Raw genomic sequence first — 6,007 nt, forward strand, 5'->3', positions numbered from 1 at the left:
AGGAGTACATGGTGGGTTGTTTCATTGAGACTGTCCATAAGAACAGAGATCTATATGTGTGATTTAAGATGCGGTTACTACCATACATTGGGCCCGAAACCAATGGACCCTCTCGGCTTCTTAATCACCCTAGTACTTTGTCTAGGAGTTGCAAATAGTTTCTGGTGTTTGTAGGTTATGTGTTGGCGGTCGTGCGTAGCGCTGACCCTAGGGGTGGGCTATGATACGGTAGATACACCATGGCACGGTGTACCGAGTCACCCGTTTGGTGTCTCAGGAACCCTTTTCACATCGTTCTGGGCCGTATGTGGAAACCTCGGCCGGACTCCCTGCGGATGGAACCTAGATAGGCGTTAAACCTGGACTAGAGACTTAAGTGTTTAGGTAGGCTTTGGCCGACAACCTCGCTGGGCTTCTGCTTGAAGGTTGCCGAGTACATGTCATGTAAACGGCGGTAAGTGGTGAAAGCGTGTATGAAGAGGTATACCCCTACATGGTTAACATCATCTATTCGAATAGCCGCGTCCGCGGTAAAGGACTACTTTGTTGCCTATACAGTTCATAGACAAGTTAATGGATACTACTAAAAGACTCAAGATAAGTGTGAGTACCGAGGATGGCCCTCTCGTAGGATGACGAGAGAGGATCCCCGGTGGAGTAATGTGTTGGTGAGTAGTGGACTCGTGTGTGAAAACTATTTTACTAGTGGAGTTCCGTAGGATAGCTTAGCCAAGAGTCAAAGCTCGCTTGCTGCAATATCCCCACCACCTTCTTGAGAATGAGCATGCATAGTAGGCTCAGTTGTAAGACTTGCTGAGTACCTTTGTACTCATGTTTGCTTAATTACGGTTTTCAGACGACAACGCTGCCCCTTCCAATGGGTTCTATGTAGACCTTGATGTCGACTAGTGACTAGCCACCTAGGTGGTGATCCTGGCCATGGAGGGACCTTTGGAGATAGACAGGCTTGGAGAAGCCTTCTTTCTTTCTAGTGTCCGTACTCAGACTAGTTGCTTCCGCATGTGCTTGTATGATTGTATGACTTGAGTGTTGGGTCATGTGACCCCTATCTGTAAGAACATGTTATGTATGGTTCTCTGGAGCCTTTAAATAAAGTACTTGAGTTGTAGAGTTTTGTTGTGATTCCATGTTGTATGTACTCATATCGGGCATATCGTGTGAATGATTGAAATGCTTGGTATGAGTGGGATCCGACAATCTAGTTGTTTATCCTTGGCAGCCTTTCTTATGGGGAAATGTAGTCTAGTGTTCCTCGAGCCATAGTAGTCCGCTACAGCCCGGTTCACCGGAGTCCTGCTAGCCCAGCACTACTGCTCAGGACACTTGACTGGCCGGCATGTGTTTCACGTCGTTCCTATGTCTGTCCCTTCGGGGAAATGTCACGCGGTGACATCCGGAGTCCTACCTAGCCTGCTACAGCCCGGGTTCCCCGGAGTCCTGTTAGCCCAGTGCTACAGCCCGGATTCACTCGCTGATGACCGACATGCTTGATGTGATTCATATATGCCTGTCTCCATAGGTCTATGCCTCTTTGGGTTCACGACTAGCCATCTCGGCCCGGGTTCTCTATCATATGGATGCTAGAGACACTATCATATACGTGAGCCAAAAGGCGCAAACTGTCCCGGGCCATGGTAAGGCGACACCCGTGGAATACCGTGCGTGAGGCCGCAAAGTGATATGAGGTGTTACCGGCTAGATCGATGTGGCTTGGAATCGGGGTTTTGACAATGATCATTGTCGAGTGCCCACACCTCCCCCGAGGAGTGGATCATACGTGCCTCGGCAGCAGGATGATAGGCACCCTCATAGTGGTGGGCGAAGGATTCCAGTCGACCCCAGGGAACCGGGCTTTGATGCGAGATCTATTCTCGTTCAGGGTCTGGTCGACAGAAACAGAGCTCACAGAGAAGGCTCCGACAGAGATTTTCCAACCAGCAGCAGAGTGCATGTCTCAGGCCCAGAGTGCTTCAGCAGAGCCATCTGAGCTGCGGTGATTCCTCCCAACTTCAGGTTGGCGACTGGAGTTAGTAAGTTCACTGGTGAGTCCAAGCCTGACAATTGGCTTGAAGATTACCGAGTGGCTGTATAGATTGGTGGCGGCAACAATGAAGTGGCCATGAAGAACCTTCCTTTGATGCTAGAGGGCTGGGCCAGGGCGTGGCTGAATCAGTTAGCTCCTGGTAGTATTTATACTTGGGAAGATCTTGCTCGAGTATTTGTCAGAACATTTGAAGGTACTTGCAAGCGGCCAGCAGGGTTGACCGAATTACAGTGTTGTGTTCAGAAACCGAATGAAACTTTGAGGGATTATATCCAGAGATGGATCACGTTGCACCGCACAGTGGAGAATGCGTCAGATCACCAAGCTATTTGTGCCTTCAAAGAAGGCGTTAAGTATCGGGAGTTGAATCTAAACTTCGGTCGGACATGAGATATGACTCTGACTCGGATGATGGAGATTGCCACCAAGTACGCCAATGGTGAAGAAGAAGACTGACTCTAGAGTGGCAAGCACAAAACAGTCGCCCAAGAAACCGAAGGAGGAAACTCCAATCGGAAGAAGAAGCGTAAAGCCGAGCCAGCCGCTCCCGGTGAAGCCTTAGCCGTGACTCAAGGGAAGTTCAAGGGGAAACCCAAAGGACCGTGGAACCCCAGGAAAGTAAAATATCAGGATGGAAATGATGTGCTGGATTTACCATGCCACATTCACACCAAGAAAGATGAAGAGGGTAATTTCATTTACCCAAAGCATACCACTCGACAGTGTCGACTCCTAATCAATCAATTCCGAGAGAAACAACCCAAGGAAAAGGAGAAGGATACAGACAAAGTTGAGGATGGGGAAGAGGACGATGATGGTTACCCCCACGTCAATTCCACTCTTATGATTTTCGCTGATGTCGAGAGTAAGAATCGACTGAAAGTCATCAACAGAGAAGTGAACATGGTTGCTCCGATGACACCCACTTATTTGAAGTGGTCTCAGACTGCCATCACATTCGACCAGTCCGATCACCCAGCGCACATAGCCACCCTTGGGAGGCAAGCACTGGTGGTCGACCTAGTAGTCGAAGGTACTCGATTGACTAAGGTTCTGATGGATGGGGGAAGTGGCCTGAATATATTGTATGTAGAGACGTTGAAAGGAATGGGCATTCCGATGTCCAAACTCAATGAAAGCAATATGAGTTTCCATGGGGTCATTCACTGCAAGAAGGCTGCATCACTCGACCCAATCGCCCTTGATGTAGTGTGCGGTGATTCCAAGAATTATCGCAAAGACAAGTTGACATTCGAAGTTGTAGATTTCCAGAGTGCTTATCATGCTATTTTGGGCAGGCCAGCTTATGCACATTTTATGGCTCGACCATGTTACGTGTACATCAAATTGAAGATGCCTGGTCCCAAAGGGGTGATCACTATCACTGGCAATCGAAAGAAGGAAGAAGAGTGCTTCCATAAAGGCTCAAAGATCGCTAATGCACAGATGGCAATTGTGGAATTGCGGGAATATCAAAAAAATGCAGATCCGAGTGATTTGTTGCGAGCTAAGAAGCCTGCCACGGATTCAGCATTCCAGTCATCTAGCGAAACAATGTCGATTCACATTCACCCGACGGATCCCAATGTTGCTCCGAATCACATTTGAACAACACTCGACTCCAAATAGGAAGAAGCGCTCATCTAGTTCCTCCGTGAGAACTAGGACATCTTTGCATGGAAACCTTCTGACATGCCAGGTGTTCCCAGGGGACTGGCTGAGCATCATTTGCGAGTCGACCCAAAAGTGAAACCAGTCAATGAACATCTTCGACGATCTGTCATAAAGAAGAGGAAGGCAATTGGTGAAGAAGTGGCTCGGATTCTGGCAGCTGAGTTTATCTGAGAGATTTACCACTCCTAGTGGTTAGCTAATGTTGTCATGGTCCCAAAGAAGGATGACTCACTTCGCATGTGCATCGACTTCAAACATATCGGCTTGTTGGAAGGTTCACTTTCCTCTCCCTCGCATCGACCAAATAGTTGGCTCGACTGCGAGGTGTGAGCATTTGTCCTTTTTGGACGCTTATTACGGGTATCACCAGATCCGTCTGTAAGGACCCGATGAGATAAAAACAGATTTCATCACCCCATTTGGGTGCTTCTGTTATGTCACTATTCCATTCGGTTTGAAGAACACTGGAGCCACATTTATGCGGATGATTCAGAAGTGCTTGCTCACTCAGATCAGTCAGAATGTGGAAGCATACATGGATGACATTGTGGTCAATTCACGTAAAGGTTCCGACCTACCGGCTGACCTTGCTAAAACCTTTGCCAACCTCCGAAGGTCTGATATCAAGCTTAATCCATCAAAGTGCACGTTTGGAGTTCCAGGAGGAAAATTACTCGGTTTTCTCGTTTCCGAACGTGGGATCGACGCTAACCCAGAGAAAGTGGGTGCCAAACTCCAGACGAAACGCCCTGTGTGTCTGCACGATGTCCAGAAGCTTACTGGTTGTTTGGCCGCCCTAAGTCGATTCATTTCTCGCATCGGTGAAAAGGCACTTCCTCTTTACCGACTTATGAAGAAGTCAGATAAGTTCGGGTGGACTCCTGAAGCTGATGCAGCATTTGCAGAGCTTAAAGCCCTGCTTTCCACCCAGGTGGTGCTTGCTGCTCCAATCAGCAAAGAGCATTTACTGCTTTACATTGCAGCCACTGGAAAGGTCGTCAGTACAGTACTTACGTTCGAGCGCGAAGAAGAAGGAAAAGCTTACAAAGTTCAGCGCCCAGTATACTATGTCTCTTTAGTTTTGACTCCATCAAAGCAAAGATATCCACATTATCAGAAGCTTGATTATGGGATCTATATGACCACGAAAAAGGTTGCACATTACTTCTCTGATCACTCCATTACAGTCGTCAGCGACGCTCACTACTAGGAAAAGGGCTATAGATGGAATTGACACTAATGGCGCACCAGACATGTGGTGCGCCATTACTATATACTAATGACGCACCATGTGTTGGTGCGCCATTAGTGTCCAAATACTAATGGTGCACCACATCCATGGTGCGCCATTAGTAAAAAAAATTAATTTTTTTCAAAACTATTAATGGCGCACCGTGGGAGTGGTTCGCCATTACTAGTTGAACTAGTAATGGTGCACCATGCCACGGTGCGCCATTAGTAACTTGGCCACCACTTCCGCCGAATGCACCCCCCCTCGTGGACCGCCTTTTCAGTTTAAAAAAATTAAAAAATGATCGAAATGTCAAAAAATAAAAGAAAATAAGTTTCCCATGTGATATGTGGTCTAGTTGTTGTGAAAATTTACAAATATGAATTTCGACTTTATTTGCGAAATCTCTCGAGAATTTGTAAAATGGGCATAACTTTTGCGTACGAACTAGGATGAAAAAGTTTTTTATATGAAAAATCATCTACTCGAAAAGTTACATCCGAATTTAACTGGGGGAACCCCGTTAAACATATTCAAAATCCTCAAAAACCTAACAGAAAAAAAGATACGGGGCTGTTAAGATCTGGAGAGGCAAAAAAATAAAAAAAAATCAAACTTACTAATGGCGCACCTACCCATGGTGCGCCATTACTATCTTCCCGCCTTCAAAATTCAAAATAAGTCAAAAAAATATAAAAAAGTTACTAATGGCGCACCTGCCCATGGTGCGCCATTAGTATCTTCCCGCCTTCAAAATTCAAAATAAATCAAAAAAATAAAAATAATGTTAGTAATGGCGCACCTACCCGTGGTGCGCCATTACTATGCCGTATATATGGCTGGGCGTGGTCCTCTCCTCCTTACCTCTTCATTCTTCTCCTCCACTCCACCTCTCCTCCACTCCATCTCCTCCTCTCCTCCACTCCATCTTCCCTTCTCTCCTCCACCATACTACCCTCCTCCTCTCCGGCGACCTCCTCCTCCCTCCTCCTCCCTCCTCTCCTCCCCTCCCCTCACGGTTTCTTCTCCCTCCTCTC

Source organism: Triticum aestivum, chromosome 5A, assembly GCF_018294505.1.
Source record: "Triticum aestivum cultivar Chinese Spring chromosome 5A, IWGSC CS RefSeq v2.1, whole genome shotgun sequence".
In the NCBI taxonomy this organism is placed as follows: Eukaryota; Viridiplantae; Streptophyta; class Magnoliopsida; order Poales; family Poaceae; genus Triticum; species Triticum aestivum.